This window comes from Eubalaena glacialis, chromosome 13 (genome assembly GCF_028564815.1).
Source record: "Eubalaena glacialis isolate mEubGla1 chromosome 13, mEubGla1.1.hap2.+ XY, whole genome shotgun sequence".
NCBI classification, from domain to species: domain Eukaryota; kingdom Metazoa; phylum Chordata; class Mammalia; order Artiodactyla; family Balaenidae; genus Eubalaena; species Eubalaena glacialis.
The window spans coordinates 60197585-60215707 of NC_083728.1; the positions used below are offsets into that span (position 1 = coordinate 60197585).

Below are 18123 nucleotides of genomic sequence, written 5' to 3' on the forward strand. Positions count from 1 at the left end.
TCTGATTGATGGAAAGTCTTATATAAGGAGGGGCACCAAGGAAAAGTGCAAAGATTAATCCAAGTTCTAATCCTGTTGCAGGAGCAAAGTGTGTCACCTGCTTGGGCATTGTGCAGCAGCTATTATGAATATTGTTGCTTGATATCCCATTGTCATTGTCCTTGTCATCAGGGTGGGGAGTGAGGGACACGCTCAGATGTCAAGGCGGAAATTCTGCTCACGAAACGGATGACGGGGAAGGAGTGTCTGCAGAAATACTCCACTGGGTAGAGGGACGGAGATGCCGCAAGCAAACCGGGTTCTTTCCTGCAGTTTTGCATTCTTGCTGTGCCTTCTAGGAGATTGCAGCCTGGAGAGGAAACAAGAAAGCCTGCCCAGAGGTGACTTCACCCCGTCACGGTCTCCCTGTTTTCAAGGTCATGCGAGCAGAGGACAGATCCATTTTTAAGAGTGATGCATGGAGTGGCAACATCTGAGCTTCCAGAGAGTGCAATGGTGTGATGCTGAGAGACACAGGATCCTGCTCTGCCCTGTCCTCTGCCCCTCCTTCCTCCTCTCCTTCTTCCCTACTCCTTCCTTCCCCTTAAGGCACTTGAGTTCCCAGACGCGAGAGCAGAGGGGGTGGGCAAGGAGACTAGCCTGCAGGGAGGGAAGGTACCTCATTATTGTACTGGACACTGTTCAGAATTAGAGCTTTGGGCCCCACAGCTCCTGCAGCAACCAACCAGGCTCTGGTGAAAGTTTCAGGCAGTTTTCTCTTCCCTTTAAAGCCTGTTGGGACATTTTCAGTAGACGAGAAAGGGGTAGAGTTCACCTTAATCCTTCTCTGTCCCATATTTCTGCCTTTAAGTGGATCCAAGCCCAAACCTTGTAATTATCTCAAAAATAGACCTGATAGCCATGGTGCATTTGGTGGGTTTCCTTGGCGGTGTCTAATGAAACAGCGCAGCGAGGAGGAGATAGCCTGTTGGTGGGTGGATAGATGGCCCTGCGTCTGTTAATCTCACATTTCATCTCCGTTTAAGCAGTCTCTGAGCTCATTAATTGTCCTTCTGAGAAGGGTCAGGCATTTATCTTTGAGAGCCATCTAGCTTCACTGAGTTCATCCAGGCTAAAGAGAAAGGGAGGGGCAGACTGTAGGTGTCCACCTAATTTTACTGAACAAGAAATAGATCGTTAGACAGAGTGATGGCTCTTGATCTGTTTTGCCTGATTGCCTGGCCACCAGAAAAGTGGTACCAGTTGCTGCCCCCACCAGTGGTGGATGAGAGTGCCACCTCCCCATATGCCGTCACAGCACGGAAGATCACCCGTCTCTTTCTGACATAAGGTGGAATTCTGTCAACGCCCACGTCGTAGGAACAAACATAAAAGAAACTCACAGAGCTGCCTAATGCACACAGAGTGCCTGTCTGTTTTAAACAAGCCAGACACACAAGCATTCAAACTTTATGAGAAGGATAAAGTAAAATGACTCTTTATATGCTGCCACGATATTTTTTTAACCATCAGGTCCCTCTGATGCATTTAAAATAGATTCTGAATGTCGATGAATAGGGGAATAATTAAATAAAATATGGTTCATCCATAGTATGGAATTCTATGCAGCTGTTAAAAAAGGAAGCGATGGCTCCACACCAGGGGTTCTCAACTGGTGGTCCCCTTGGGGGACCCTTGGCCGTGTCTGTAGACATTTTTTGTTGTCACGATTGGGAGAGAGGATATGGTCCTGGCATTTAGTGGGTAGAGGCCAGGGATGTTGCTAAACATCCCACAATGCACATGACAGCCCCTCACAACAAAGAATTATCCAGGCCAAATTTTCAACAGTGCTGGAATTGAGAAACTCAATTCTACATGAATTATCTGGAAAAGATTTTCATACTCTATTGTTAAGTTTATAAAAAGCAAGGGTTCAGATCAATATCTACAGCTCCAATCCATTTTTTAAAATTAAGAAGTATATATTATGTGTATCTGCATATGTATATATAGGCAGATATATTTGAACATGTTTAGGAAAAAACCCAGGAGAATAGATGTCTAATTTGTATTGTTTTTTGAGGGGTGAGTTTGGTGAATAGTAGGGGCTTTCTTCATTTATAATTCAGAAAAGAGTGGTGAGGAAAATAGTATTGATCGTGATTTGTATGGATTCAATGGAGACCCTACTTTTCCAGGATCACACATACTGCAAAGTGGATTTTCACAGGGCAGCACGTACATTGCTTTTCAAGGGACTGTTATATGAGGGTCTCTAGATGAATGCTATGAATGAGATTTTTATAGGAGACTCTTTCTTTTCATTGCCCAGTGTCTGCCATTAGTTACAGCTGAGCCTGGCAATACTAGGTCTCGATTTCTTAAACAAACAAAATAAAATGAAACTCTGAATATGGGGGAATAAACAGATCCTAGTGCATAAAAATTCTTTAAAACCACATCATGGCTCACTAAGATGACCAACACTCAGAAAAACAACACCCATGGAATATTCGTTTTGACCAAATTGTCCTTCTGGTCCCTTTGCTTTCAGCCAAATTGTTTTCAGTAGCACAAAGAGACTTGTCCAGAAGCCTTTGAAGCATCTATTATTATGCAGTTATTATGCAGTAACCAGACCAGGCGGGAGAGTGCAGTGCAAGAGGCACAGCTGCCGTGGATCAAGAAGGTTGGAACATGGGGATGAGTGAGAGGAGGCACCCAGGCTTCAGGCTTAGGGGGCTGGCAGAACTGGGGTGCACTTCTCCAACCCAGGAGATGAGGAGGCACAATTGGTGGAAAGAGGAGGGCATGGCTTGGACCGTGTGATGTTGAAATGTCAGTGGGACACCCATGTGGAGAGAGCGAGAAGACAGTCAGTTTGTTGGGTCTGGAGCTCAGGATGGCAGCCAGGACCAGACACACACATACGGGGGTCCTAGAGGAGGTAGGGGTTGAGGTCTGGATGGGACAGGAAATGGTTCCAAGGGAGGGGGAGTAATGTGCATGCAGAGGCGGATTCCTAGAGGATGCTGGCGTTCCCGGAACGGGCATAGGAAACGGAGCCCAAAGGACGAAGCGCTTTGGGAAAAGATGTTAGAGAGGGGACAGACAGACTCACTGCAGAGGGTTCCTGGCAAGGTGAGAAGGGACAAGGGTCCTGGGCTGTGCAATAAAGCTGTCTGGGTAAGGGGGGGCGGGCGTTGAGGAGTAAATGAGAAGGCGGAGGGCCCTCACATTCTCTTCCTTGGAGCTGTAGCCTTACTTGGATTTGTGATTCCCTAATTCCTGTCTGCTTCTCCTCCAGACTGTAAGTGCCCTTGGGGACCATGTCCATTTGTTCTTCTCACTGTGTCTCCAATGTTGAACACAGTTCTGGAGGGTGGACAGAAAGAAGCAAAGAGAACTGAGCTTTTACAGTTGCTAAAGGAGGTGAGGGAGCAAGGAAGAGAGGGGCTCAGAGAAGGAGCTGGCGTAGAAGGAGGGTTTGGAGATAAGGGGAGGGATGCTGGACAGAGGAAAGACCAGGGGAGGCACAGGGCTCGGTTCTGAGACCCCAGGAGAAAGATCTCTGTTGGTCCACCCCCTTGTATGCAGACCCTGGGCTCCACCTTGCCCCCGCCCACCTTTCAACCTGTGCCTCCCTTGTAAGCTGAGGTCAGAGACCCACCTGAGCCTGCCCCGTGGACCAGGCACTGATGGGGGAGGAGAAGACGGGTGCTCTACCCTGCCTGTGCCTTTCAACACAGGCAGGCAGGACAAGCCTTCTTGTTTACACTTTGCAAACAGGAGAGAAATGCCACAGGCGTGCCTGGTCTAACAGCCTTTGGGAGGTGGTAGGAGAAGCAGCTCAACATTTATTCCACGAGTTACCTGTTTCCAAATTGTGGCTCTAGCTCTGTCATGTCCCCGAAGATTTCTCTTTATGTGGACAGTCTGTGCTGGCTGGTCCTAGCCCACGTTCATTGTTAATCTGTGGGGCGTGGACTTGACCAACAGTGGTAATAAACATACTAATAATGGTTCTAGGTATTTTCGCCCTAAAGCTTCTGTGCTGTAAACATCTTTGCTGCAAACATTTTCACCCCATAACTAATTGGCCTTAAGGCAATTTTGCTGTAAAAGATAAAATAACTGGCGAACAGTTGGTTTCGTTTCTTCACTGACGCAGGACTCCCATTTTTATATTCCATCCATCTTCACCCTCATGATGGTCTAAACAGTGATGAGTAGATGTGGTCGTCTTAAAACAGTGGATGGTAACAACTACTCTATCGAAGTAGTTGATAGAAAACACGGTGATAAAACTTACTGGAAGTGTGAAATTGAGAGTGCAAAGCCAAATCACATATACTAGAAAACGATAGCATCAGTTTGCAAATCCTTCGGTGATTTGAAGGCGCAAAGTTGAACCCATGTTTCCAACAGAACTTTGGAACATTCACCAATGGCCATGTGACAATCTGCCAAGAAGAAGCAGCAGTGATACAGAGCTCAGTTACAAACACGTATCCTGGTGTTTGAGATGGATCCTTCTCAGTTATTTGCTCAGTATTGCTGTGAATCTACACGCATTTTATTTCATTTTTATTTTTTAGATTAATTTTTTTGGAGTATAGTTGGTTTACGATGTTGTGTTAGTTTCTGCTGTACAGCAAAGTGAATCAGTTACACATATACATATATCCATTCTTTTTAAGATTCTTTTCCCATATAGGTCATTACAGAGTATTGAGTGGAGTTCCCTGTGCTATACAGCAGGTTCTTATTAGTTATCTATTTTATATACAGTAGTGTGTATATCTCAATCCCAGTCTCCCATTTTATTCCTCCCCTCCCCTTTCCCCCTTGGTAACCATAAGTTTGTTTTCTACATCTGTGACTCTATTTCTGTTTTGTAAATAAGTTCATTTGTACCAGTTTTTTTAGATTCCACATATAAGTGATATCATGTGATATTTGTCTTTCTTCCTCTGACTTACTTCACTCAGTATGAGAATGTCTAGGTCCATCCATGTTGCTGCAAATGGCATTATTTCATACTTTTTTATGGCTGAGTAATATTCCATTGTATAATATTTGCATGCATTTTAAATGTGTGAAAATATTTTGTATTTCACAATAGTCTTAAATTTTGTTATTCATTTTTCATGTTTCATTATGTCCTTTTTAACATCCCTCTTTACTTTTTTGTTATTTTATCTTTTACAGTAAAATTGCCCTACAGCCAATTAGTTTTGCAGTGAAAATATTTGTGGCGAAAATGTTTATGGCAAAAAGGCTTGCGGCAAAGATGCTTTGGGCAAAGATGCTGGTCTAGGCTAATAACAGCTCTTGACACTGGGGCCTTTGCTGAGTGGTGGCCATGAACCAGGTGTGTGGTATCTCACTTAATCCCCATGACCACCCTGTGAAGTAGGAGGGGAGCCCGGAGCTCAGCCTGGGATGGATGGGAGGTAACGGTGGAACGTTGTCTTCTCAGGTGGCCTGGTCTGCTGTGTCCAAGACCTTGGGCAGCAAATCAGAGCAACCTCCCATCGCTTTGTCTTTAAGGTACTGGCTTGGTTAAGCTCCCTGCAGCTTGTTGGGCCTGGAGCCCTGGCTGGGACTAGCCAGTGCCAGGGCATTTTCTTTGGTTCAGCAGAGTCCAGGAAAGGGGTTCTCTTGTTTCTCTGCCTTGGAGTCCAAGGTGCTGGGGGAGGCCACAGGCATGTGATGAAGGGGCTCAATCTGAGCTTTGGGCAGGGAAAAGGGGAGCTTGTGGTGTCTTCTTTCCCTTTAGGTGGGAAACCATCTCGACCAATAGGAAATATGGTGGAAGTGCGAGCAGAGGGCGGAGAGAGACAGGAAGGAAGAGAAGGTTTACTTGGCTTGGATAGTGATGTCCCAGGCCCGGGGGCCACCTGGCCCTGGGATTTGCATTTCACAAAGTGTCTGTGCAACTCACCTTTTCCCTTTCGTCTCAGCCGGGGCCCTTCCTGTGCTGGGAGCTGGTTCGGCATTCTGAGAACAAGTGGAGCATGTGCGTGGGTCAGTCCACAGCATGGGGGCTCTTTGGGCCTACTGAGTAGGGTGTGGCTTTTGGTTCCGTGAAAGTGTGCTTAAAATCTTTTGGGTATATACCTAGCAGAAAACCCAAATTCCATATATTGACCTTCAAGGCTAGACATGATCTGGCCCCTGCTTGCCTCCCTGATGTCTGACTATCCTGATACTCCAGACTTCCTGCTTCCTGGCCCTTGTCCACTCGTGCCTGCCCCAGGGCCTTTGTAACTGCTGTTTCTACACTGAAAATACCTACTCCAGATATGTCTGGCTCCTTCTTGTCATTCAACTTTCAACCCTCCCCAACATAAAGTAGCACTTGTCATTCTCCATCCCACAACCCATTTTGTTATCATCATTGGACTTATTACTATCTGACATTATCTTCATTTATGGTTATTTATTACCTTATTTGCCACGTCCTTCCTCCTCTCTTCCACCCAGTGGCAGGGACTTGCCATCCGTTTATTGCTAAAAACACAGAGCCTACAATAGCACCTGGCTTGTGTTAGGCACCGCATCAACATTTTCGGAATAAATGAATCAAATATTTCTTTCCAAGGAGCATAGTTATTTTGTCCAAGAGAAAAACAAAGGAAAAGCAATTGTTTCAATGCGAAACTCAACATTTCTTGTCTTTGTATTTTTTTATGCAGGATCTACTGTCCCTGCCATACAGCCTGGTCGAGGGTGAGGTAAGTACTCATTTTGTCCTGATTTAGGATTTTTGTTAAGTCTGATGGAAATGAAGAGGTAAAAAAGTCTCATCCTCTCTATTACTGTGCAAACCGAGCCCAGCCATGCAGTGGGCATGCTAAGGAGAAGGGTGGGAATTACCAGTGCTCATAGCCTATAGTTTTCTTAACCTCCCCTCCCAGTTGGAGGGGCTCCTGGACATAACTGGCACAAACTTGTTACCAGGCGTGGCCGTCCAATCCCATGCCCAAGGCAGACATCTGTAATCAACCATAGCACAACTCAACCCTTAGAGAGAACAGTTACTACTGATTGATCAGGGAAGGCTGGTGAGATGAAACTTATTCGCACCTTTGATCTATGAGCTCTAGATGGGTGGTTAGGTGGCTTCTCATTAGGAATGATGAGAGTGGTTGTGAGGATGGGAATCAAGCCCTTCCCTCTATTTCATCATTCATTTGAAGGCAAATAAAGGAAGCCCACATCTTCCGGCATCACGCCACATTTTTATTAGCATTGGAGCCACCAGAGTTTGGCCATGTAAGAATATAATTGAACCAAATGGATCTATACCTTGGGGCAAAACATTTTTTTTTATTGATTCCAACTCTACATTATTATTGTTGCTTAATGAGGAACTAATGTAATTTCTAATGAAGCCACATGGCCCTCAGATAGACAAAGTAAGGTTTTATTTCCCTTGTGATGCTGTATGCTCTCTTCAATTAAAACCGGGAAGGAAAATTAATACAAATGTAAGAATTTTTTTTTCTAAGATTAGTGTCAAGACGGCAGCTTTTTATTAAACATGTAAATTTCCTGTGCGATGGGATTGGAGAGACGTGTGGCTGGCCCTTGAGTGGACTGGAGATGGTTTAAGTGGCGAAGGAGGCTTCACGGAGAGTCTGAATCTGGGGTCTCTGTCATTTGAGGGGTGATTAGAGTGGGCTCTGTGCTCCATGGCCCCCTCCCCTCCTCCCAGCGTTCTGTCCCCTGGAGCCGCACTCCCCAGGCTCCTGCTGTTGGCTGCCGGTTATTGGTAGAAGAATTTGAGGAACTGTGGGGTTTTTTTGGAAGTAATTTATTGATGTGAAATTCATATAACATAATAGTAGCCGTTTTAAAGTGAATAATTTAGTGGCATTTGGTATATTCACAGTGTTGTGCACCCTCTGCCTCTAAACATGTTCATCACCCCAAAAGGTAACCCCATTAGCACTCACTTCCCATTCTCCCTCTTCCCAGCCCTAAAGCAACCACTAATATGCTTTCTCTCTCTCTGGATTTGCCTATTCTGGACACTTCATATAAATGGAACCAACAATGCGTGGCCACTTGTGACTGGTTTCTTTCACTGAGCATAATGTTTATGAGATTCATCTACGTGGTAGCTGTGTCAGTACTTCACTCCTTTTTTAAAAAAATTATTATTTATTTTATTTATTTTTGGCTGCATTGGGTCTTAGTTGTGGCATGCGAGATCTTTCATTGCAGCATGTGGGCTTCTCTCTAGTTGTGGCTTGCAGCCTCCAGGGCACGTGGGCTCTGTAGTTTGCGGCACGTGGGCTCTCTAGTTGAGGCTCGTGAGCTCAGTAGTTGTGGCAGGCGGGCTTAGTTGCCCCGTGGCATGTGGGATCTTTGTTCCCTGACCAGCGATCAAACCCACGTTGCCTGCATTGTAAGGTGGATTCTTTACCACTGGACCACCAAGGAAGTCCCTTCACTCCTTTTATGGATGAATAATATTCCATTGTACGGATGGACCACATTTGTCTATCCATTTGTCTGTTGGTGGATATTTGGGTTGTTTCTACCTTTTGGCTATGGTGAATAGTGCTGCTCTGAATATGTGTGTACAAGTATTTGTTTGAACATCTGTTTTCACTTCTTTTGGGTATATACCTAGCAGTGGATTTGCAGGGTCATATAGTAATTCTGTGTTTAACTTTTTGAAGAACTGCAAAACTTTCCCATCTATAACAAGAGGAAAAGGAGTCTCGGCAAGGTCTCTGGTGTCTGCTGGGATTTGAAGCCTGGCAGGCTGGCTCCAGGGCCTGTGTTTCCAACCACGATGCTTTCCTGCATTTGGGGGTGTCAGCCCCATTTAGCACATCCTATTCTGTGCACTGCCCCGGGGAAAGCAGGAGTGCAGGGAAAGTGGAGGGCAGTTAGGCTCCTCTCACCTCAAGGGACCAAATGTATCATTCCTGGCCTGTCTCCCTCATTCCATGTGGCATCTTGACCTTTAAACTCTGAAGAGTCTGTGCAGTTGCTGGGCCAGTTGATTGAGTAGTCACTTGATTTGCTGATAGGTTGTTTGAACTGGTTACTCAATCTCTTTCTCTTTCTCTCAGGGCTGACAAGGTCAACTTGACAAAGTAATAACAATTCATTGGGTATCAGCTGTGAGCCGTGTGATAATACTTGAATTAGTCTCAGTCTCCACAGCACACAAACAGACTAGGTCTCATCATCCCTCTTTTCCTATGAGGGTTTGTGGGTGGAAGCCCAGAGAGGTGAAGTAACTTGCCCACAGTCACACAGCTTGTAAGCAGCAGAGCTGAAATTTGAACCCAGGTCTATACATCTCTGCAGCCTGGATTCTCCCTGTTGTGTCTGCAGGCTTCTCCAGACTCCCCCAGCCGTCAACATTTTCCACACTAGTGTGGTGATTTTTTAAAAAACCCATTACAGTTTGGGTTTTCCTAGACCTACACAGTCCCTAGAACATCTTGAGATGCTGGGAACTTCTAAGTCAGTTGTGAGAAAATGAGAATTCTTTTTTGGGGGAATGACATTCCACTCTTCTCTCTTCCTAGTAAAACCACTAGGAAGCATATTGCAAAACAGATGATCTGGCATCTACGGTCAAGGTGATTGTTTTTTAACTGACTTTGTATCCTGTGTTCTCAATACTTTGGCAGTAACTGGGGTGAGGTCTGAATTTGTTGTGTGGAGTTGTTCATCTTTCTACCCCCAGTAGGATGCTGCACAAAACTGCACAGGGAGGCTCTAGGTTCTTAGCATTGCTGGCAGCCCAGGAAGCTGGAGATGGGATGCTTCTCAGGTGAGAGGGAGAAGAGGGTGATACAGGTGACATGGGCAGGTAGGTCCTGTCCCCAGGGAGTTCCTGGCTCCCCAGGCACCAAGTGGTTAAATGCTCTGCCTGGAAAGTAACTTCCCCCAGGTTTCCTCTCCTGAGCATGATAAAGCACAAAGGGGAGCTGGGGCATATTTACACCTGCTCCTTGCACAGGTTTCAATGGCAGTAATTCTCTGACCTTTTAAATGGATAAATCTCCTTGGCAGTGGCATATTTCTCAAGCTTAGCTCAGAGTGAGGGCCGAGGGACTGGGAGACATGGCCAGGCCAAGGAGAAGATTGATTAGCCCCAAGGGGGTCTGTTCTGGAAACCTGCCATGCCCATGGCTGCACTCAGGGTGGTTTGGGTAGAAAAAAGTGTGTTTTTGGCCGGAGTGTGAGTCCTTGCATCACCTCCCAGATGGATGAAAGCAGGCAGGCTGTTTTTCAGATTGCAGTGGATTTATTCCTTTGATCACCTGCCTTCGTCTGCCTCCTCTGTGCATTCTGGTGGATGCTGTGCTCTCGTGTCTCTGTTGTTCTCCGTCACAGGGAACACCGGGCGAGAATCTTATTATCACGGGTTCTTTAACTCCCTTGCAGCATCACCGGGGAGCATAATAACCTCTATGGTTGGCAGTTCCCTTCCTTTTATCCTCTTTTCCTTCCTCCTCCCTCCAGAGCTTCCGACCAAGAGGTGTGGGAGAACCCAGAGAGAAGGGTCTGGCGTTTCTCAGATCTGCTGTGTGCCAGGTGGACTCCCACAAGAAAGGTCATTAGTAAACCCATTTGCAGGTGGGGAGCCTCACACCCAGTGAGGCAAATAACCGTTCCAGGTCACCCAGCTCCCTGGAGGAGGACAAGGATTAAAATTTGGGTCCGACTGACTGTGGGATTTGTTCTTTCTGGTGCTGCCTTGAGGACAGGAAGAGGTGGTGTGGACGTTCCAGCAAGTCTCTTTCCCAGCGTCCAGGCTCCTCACTTACTTCTCAGGGTGGTGCCTATGCTCCCATCTCACCTCCTTCCATCTGATGTTTGTAAATTCACGGCACCCTCCCTGTTTGAGAGGCTGGGACTGGCTTCCCAGTGATCATTTCCTAACAGAAGGAATGCTCTTTCCAGCTCAGCAAGTGTCGGTTCATAATTACCCGTGTAATTAGAGCAGGATTTACCATCTGAGCCTCTGTGGTTGCTGCAAGCCTGCCGGCATAGGTAGCTCTGGCTTAGAAGGGTGTCTGGTTCCCCAGGGAACCCAAGGCGTCTTCTGGGCCCGGCAGAACCATATGGATTTACCCGCTCAAAGTACCCAGGCAGATCCAGAGGCTTCCTGTGGTTCTAAGAATAATGCCCAGACACCCTGACATGAGCTGGCTCCCAGGCACCTTTCTGACCTTGGAGGCTCTCAGACCCAATGCCATCTCCTTTTAGGAGCCTCTGATGACTGGCCAAAGAATCAGCGTCTCTCCTGCCCCACACAGATTCTTTTCTATTGCTCTGTTTTATCTTCTTCATGGCACTTAGCACTATCCGGAATCATTCTTTTCTTGTGCTCATGTTTACTTACTCGACTCTCTCTTACTAAAATATAAGCTCTTCAAGAACCACATCTTGCTCACTTGTCTTCACATGTCTTGTTGAATGAAAACCTGAGACCTTTGCTGACACATTATTACTCCTGTTACACTCTGTCACACCCCATTGTTTATGATCATGCCTCTGTTTTTAATAACTTTGTCAACTTTGTCTACTTTTTTCTTTGTGCTTGGAGGAGGTCTGTAAAATTCCTAATAGCAAGCACCGTATCTTTCTATTTCATTGGATCCCCAGCACCTTGTGTAGTACCTGGTAGAGAGTAGATTCTCAATGCACATTGGATGGGTGGGTCAGTGGATGGATGGGTGGGCAGTTAGGTGGATGGATGGGTGGTTGGTTAGGTGGATGGGTGGGTGGATGGATCAGTGGATGGATGGGTGGGTAGGTGGATGGATGGATGGGTGGGTAAATGGGTAGCAGCGTGGGTGGTTGGGTGGGTGGATGGTTGGGTGGTTGGGTGGGTGGGTGAATGGATCGATAAATGGGCAAGTCTGGCTAAATTTTCCTGAAATACCCTTTGGACACTTGTAAAGTTGTGCTCTCTATCTGACAAACCTTATTAATTTTACAATAAGGGCCTTGGGTCCTTTTTTAATCTGAGATGGGTTGGTTAGGGTCTCCCAGAGCTACTATATTTCTGTTGGTTTCTCTTGGTACTGGCCACAGTTTGTGTTTTATATATTTTGAGTCCATGTTCTTTGACTCACAAGGGAGATTTACTGACTAGTACTGGTTACGAAGCTTTTATTAATATACAATGACTATCTTGAGCTTGGGTAATGCTTTCTGCCTTGGGTTTTCCTAAAATCAGTGTTGCTTTCCATCTGTCTTTTGTTCCCATGGGCCAGGGCACATCCTTTCATTGTTACTCTTTTTAAATTTCCTCTTGGAAATGCAGATGTCTCTTGGAAGTAGCCTATAGATGGATCTTGTTTATTCACCCTGTCTGTAGCCCTTTAACTGAGGAGTTCAGCATCAGTATATTTGCCATTATATGTGTCTGATCACCTGTCATTTAAAAAGTTATTCCCTAAAAGAACTTTTCTTGCTGTTTCATTTATTTTCTGTCTTCTTGGTGTTGCAGATTCTGTTTGATTTGCTTTTATCTTACCTGCTGATTTGGAAGGTAGGCATTATACATGTGGTTGCCTTTCACTTCTTTGAAAAGGTTGCTGTAACCCTTGTTTTTCTAATAGTCAGTCAAGAGTGAAATGGCATCTTTGAACTCCATCCAGGCAAGATGAGGACATTTAGCTCACCTGCACTGTGCATTTCTCTGCACCCTCTTCTGTGTTCCCAGGAATTGTCACTATAACTGAGACTTCGGAGCCAGCTTAATGCCCATAAGTTGTAATTTTGACATTGTCCTAGTAATAGATAATGCTGGTGGAGGGGTTAATACATAAGAGGCACTGTGCTAAGCACCAGATATAGAATTTCCCACCTAATCTTCTTTTTTTTTTTTTTAAACATCTTTATTGAAGTATAATTGCTTTACAATGGTGTGTTAGCTTCTGCTTTATAACAAAGTGAATCAGTTATACATATACATATGTTCCCATATCTCATCCCTCTTGCATCTCCCTCCCTCCCACCCTCCCTATCCCACCCCTCTAGCCACCTAATCTTCTCAACAACCCAGTGAGGAACTGTCCTTTGCCTCCACTTTTAGACAGTGAAAGTGAGTCTTTGGTGTTTCATAACTCGCCGGAGGTCACACATTTGAGTGGGTGGCAGAGCCATTAGTACCTGGCTCTGGCTCTGGCTCTTAACCATGCCTGTCTTGCTCACTGTCAGGGATGACTGCTGCCGGCTGTAGGTGGCTTTGGCAATGTATTTATACCCAGCAGCTCCTCGGGGCTCTTACCTGCTCTGTTTCCACCCACAGTGCCCCTTCTCGAACTAGACTTACGATATCGACCCCCAACTTCCAGACCAGCAACACCCACATTTTCATGTGTTGAGGAAGCCCCTGGGGGATCTGGTTAAGATGCAGAACCTGATTCAGTAAGTCTGGAGTGAGGCCTGAGAGCCTGCATTTCTTATAAGCTCCAAGGTGATGCTGCTGAGGCTGGTCCAAGCGCCTGTCTGTGACAGCAAGATTCTGGGTTAACCCAGAATCTTGTCATTCTGCCTGCTTAATTGGCTTTGTTTTTATTGGTGCTCTAGCTCATTACTCTTTAATGCAGTGGTTAAGCAAATGGCCCCTGAAGACAACTGCCTTGAATCAAATCCCAGCCCAGCTGCTGACGCACTGGGATAACAGTGCCCACATCACTGGGTTGTTGTGGGGTTTAAGCAAAGCAAGATAAATGAAGTGTTTGGAACGGTGTCTGGCACATGGTAAGGGCAAGGTACACGCTTGGTATTATTATTTGCTCCGTCGAAGGCCTTCAATCTATCACAATACAAACCTTTCGCTACCTCCCTCCTCTCTTCCTCCTCCTCCCTCCCACAGCTCCTTTCCCAGGCTATGGGATTTGTGCAGACCCTGTCCATAACCTCCAGATTCTTCCTGTTTTCTCTACATGAATCATTTCGAGATGGCTGGAGTCTCACCTTTTCCATGCAGCCCTCCTGGTTAATCTTTCTCAGTCCAGTCCTCCCAGTTAGTCTTATGAAAATGTCTTCCTCCCCATCTAGCCGCAAGAATTCATATTGAACTCTTTGTAACGGATGTTTTCATGGATATGGATTTGGAAAATACACTTTGACAAGCTATTTTGGATTGTGGGGCAAGACCCCTGGGGGCGATTTGAGTAAGAACAGAGCGCTACTATTCTTCCTGAATGAGCTGTATAAGCTTAGCTTCAAAAGGGAATTGGTTAGCATAATAGAGGCTTAGAGACCGCTGGGCGGGAAGAGCAATGGAAGAAGTGAAAAGAGAACAAAGCAGCTGCCGTTTGGAGGAAAACTATGGGGAAAGATCAGAGATTTTTGAAGGGAATTGTCGGGAAGCTCTGCACTGTTAATGTGCAACATTTTCCCCTTCCCACCACCTGGTGAATGTTCAGCAACATGTCCATTTCCTGTTAGTGTTTTGTGGCATTGGCTTTGTTTGGGGGATGGTGATGAAGTGCTAGGTATGGTCTCAAGCAGACATGGCAGGGGTCAAGTTGACAAGTTGGCCGCCATCTGCATTGGTAGCTCATCTACACTGAGGTGGGACTCAGGTGTTAGTATCTTTGAAACCTTCCAATGTACAGCCATGGTTGGGGACCACTAACTTCAAGCAATGTGCCCCACATTCGTTGTGTAGGGCATTCATAGTGTTAAGTGCCCAGAGCAGTTTTCTAAAAAGGTGGTAGTCATGTTACTATGGTTGTCTAAGTTTGGGGAACAAAGCTAATTTGGTTTCTTCACTGCAGGGCTTATCAGCACCTTTACTATGCTTATAATATGCTGTGACCATACAACCTTTTTGGGGAATATCTTTTAGCATGTGGGTATTTGATGCCTGCTTATCTGTGGCCCCCAGAGCCAGTTTAAGGAGAACTGAAAAATTCCCCTGGATGCCTTTACTTTGGCAGATTTGATGATGATGATGGTGCTGATGAAGGAGGTAGTGATTTTGATTATGATCATCTCACCACCAAGTAAAGACCCAAAGAATGAAGAGGGAAATGCTCAACCCCCCTCCTGGAGACAGGCTGCCTTCCCTACCAGGTGGCCTGGACGGTCACTTCCAATTTGGGAACTGGTCTTACTTTGCATAAGTGATTGAAGTAATTGCACTGGCTGTTTCTCTTAATCTACAAGATGCTGAGTAGGGATGGGACACCTAAAGGAGTTAGTTCTGATTTTCTCTAGATTGTTTTTGATCCCCAGTCACCGCCTTATTGCTCTCTCTAATCGCAAGCTCCATATCGAGGAGCTGGGGTACATATGGTACCTAACTCTCCCCTCTTATGATGGGCTTGTACTTCAGGATGCATTCCTTATGGCTACTTCTCTTGTGGGTGCTTCACAGCTTTCTGATTGCAGAAAGGTCTCCCTAGAGATGCAGAGTTGCAAAACAATGTGTCTTGTCCCTGAAGGGAATTTCTGGCACAGGCCCTATTGTCCTTCCCCAGCCATTAGTATGAAGCTTTCTGTCAGCTCAGGCAGAAGGGATGTGATGGAAAGATCAGCTCACCCAACCCAAATGTAGGTCCTCTTGCTTCTCACTGCACAACCTGGTGGCCAGCCTGGCTTCCCCACTTTTAGGCGACCACTTCTTTTTCCTTCAGCAGCTCAGTAGGGAGGGAGTAAGGAATCCACAACCCATAGAACTGCAGCTCTGCATCCCTGTCTCCCTTGGAGGCGCAGGTGACGGAAGAGGCAGCCAAACATTCCCGATTCCACAGCCAAATGTTACTTCCTCCCTGGAGGCTCAGCTTGGTGAGCAAATTCCAGAGCCTTGGTGTTTTTCATCCCAATTTAGGCTAGACTAGCAAAGGGGGTTTGATTTCTAAAAGCGGGGCAGTCTTCACACTGTCCAATCTGAGTGGACCAACAGAGAGAGGGAAGGCTGTGAGCATTTACGGGGCTGCGTGCTGCTGGCAGTAGTGTTCTCAGTGTGCCTTCCAGTAATGGGTAATAAATGTTCAGTTATTTAACCTGGAATCAGAGCTGCAGCATTATCGATTACCTGGAACGTCTCAAGCTCTAGACAGCGAAAGCCCCTTGCATGAAGAAGTGTATCCGTAGAAAATCACTGAGAATTAAAGTTAAACAGACATGCATAAAACATACACAAGGTAATTCTCATTGGCCTTACGAGTGCAGGATTAGAAGTGCTGGTGAACTCTGAGGTGCCAGCCCAAGACTCAGAGGTGCAAAAGGATGGATGGATGGATAGCATCAGTTTCTCTCTCCAGATCCACCCACTGCTCTTCTTTACCCTCTTTGTGACCTGGGAGCCTTCCCTGTATAGATCAGAGTACCAGGCTCCCTTGCCCACTGGCTTCTGGTTGGGTTTGGGCAATGGGGAGCCATGCAGGTTATGGGAGGAAGAGGAGAGGGCAGGGCATTTACAGACCCTGCTCCCTCCCATGGGCTGCTGCATTCCTAAACAAGACATCAGGCAACCTTCTCTGTCTGTATTCAGGCTCAGAGATGGTGGCAGAGCCTGAAATCCCACTGTTACTAGCCCCAGAACACTGCATTATCTCTTGCGGTTGCCCTAACCCCATCACCACCTTTACAAATAGTCCCTTTATTAAATTCCTCTCAAATTATCCTAATTCGAGTGTACCATCTGTTCCCTCCTGGAACCCGGGCTCATACAATGGGCAAGATGTGGCTTATTCCACTACGTATAAATGGAGTCACAGTTTAAATGCCATCTTCTTCAGAGAGACCTCCCTTCTTCTCTGTTACAGCATCTGTTTGATTTCCTTTATGGCACTTGTCACATCTTGGTGCTGTCATTAGATTGGCTTGTTGGCGTGTTTGTTGCTCATCTCCTTCCCTAAAACACGGACTTTAAGCACAGAGAAGTTAAGTGACTTGTCCAAGGCCACACAGCTAGGAGAGGGTAGAGATGCAATTCGAACTCAGGACTCTGATTCCAAAGGCCCCCCTTCCAGAGCCATGCCCAGAGGTCGAGCTGCAGGTGGGGTAGTTCCATTTCCTTAGAACCACTCCACCCCTGTTACCTGTACTCACGGGCAGAGAAGGTTGGGTTTCCTGAAACAGTCTATGAGCCTGAAGTTGCCTCCTCTTGCCCTCTAGGCATTTTGCCCAGAAGCAGAGGCAGAGACTGGTCCTCAACATCCTGGTCCCTTCCCTTCCTCTGTTTCCCTCTCCCTATCCTCCAGCTCAGTCACCAGGAACTTGACCCTTGTCCACAAGCCCTTTTTTCTCCAGTCAAGAGGTGGTTTCCATGCACGGGTCTGTTGCATGTCGGGGCCGCTCAGATGCTCAGGTGGCAGGGTCCTCCCCAGAGATGGGAGCTGTCTCAGATTCACAGAGTGACTTGTGATCTGGTTTCCTTTCAAGGGAGAAACGCAAAAGAAATCCCCGCTGTGCTCTGCAGAATTGCTAATGGTGTGTATTGAAGCATTTGACCACAGGTTGAAGCCCATGAGGGATTTTCTCCTAATCTCCCTCAGAGGTTCCAAGGAGGTGAGATAAAAACACATGCATACCTGTTTACACATCTAGAAACACCTCACCCATCTATACATCATACATAGATTAAAAAAAACAACACCTACAGCTTTGTTTCTCCAAAATACAAGTATACAGGAAGAAAACAAAAAATATTCTGTGATCCCATCGCCTAGATAACTCCTGCTGACATTATAAATGCACTTGGTTAGACAATTCACGGGGGACAGAAAGGTACAAAATGCCTCATCCCCCGGCCCCCCAGCCCAGCCTGTCCTACTTCCCACTGGCTTTCTGAATTCCTTCTACAAAGATCATCTAAGGCTATGCTAGTGTGTGTGTGAATGTGTATAGCAGCACTTTGGTATTCAACACTGATACCAAAGTGGTCACACAGAATACACTTTTTTGTGACTTGACTTTTTTTTCTTGTATCTTGGAGCTCTTTCTATATTGGTACAATCAGTTCTTTTTTTAAATATTTATTTATTTGGCTGCACTGGGTCTTTAGTTGCTGCATGTGAACTCTTTAGTTGTGGCATGCAGGCGGGATCTAGTTCCCCGACCAGGGATCGAACCCAGGTCCCCTGCATTGGGAGCGCGGAGTCTTACCAACTGGACCACCAGGGAAGT

The 18123-nt window shown here is 46.2% G+C and overlaps 1 protein-coding gene across 1 annotated transcript in view; it reads left to right on the forward strand.

The window, feature by feature from the left end:
* LOC133104206 (translation initiation factor IF-2) overlaps window positions 1–18123 on the forward strand; it is a 298010-nt gene that overhangs the window by 166215 nt on the left and 113672 nt on the right. The window contains exon 4 of the mRNA XM_061209854.1: window positions 6684–6722. The gene's annotated coding sequence lies outside the window, so the exon portion shown is untranslated. The remainder of the gene's footprint in view (window positions 1–6683; window positions 6723–18123) is intronic.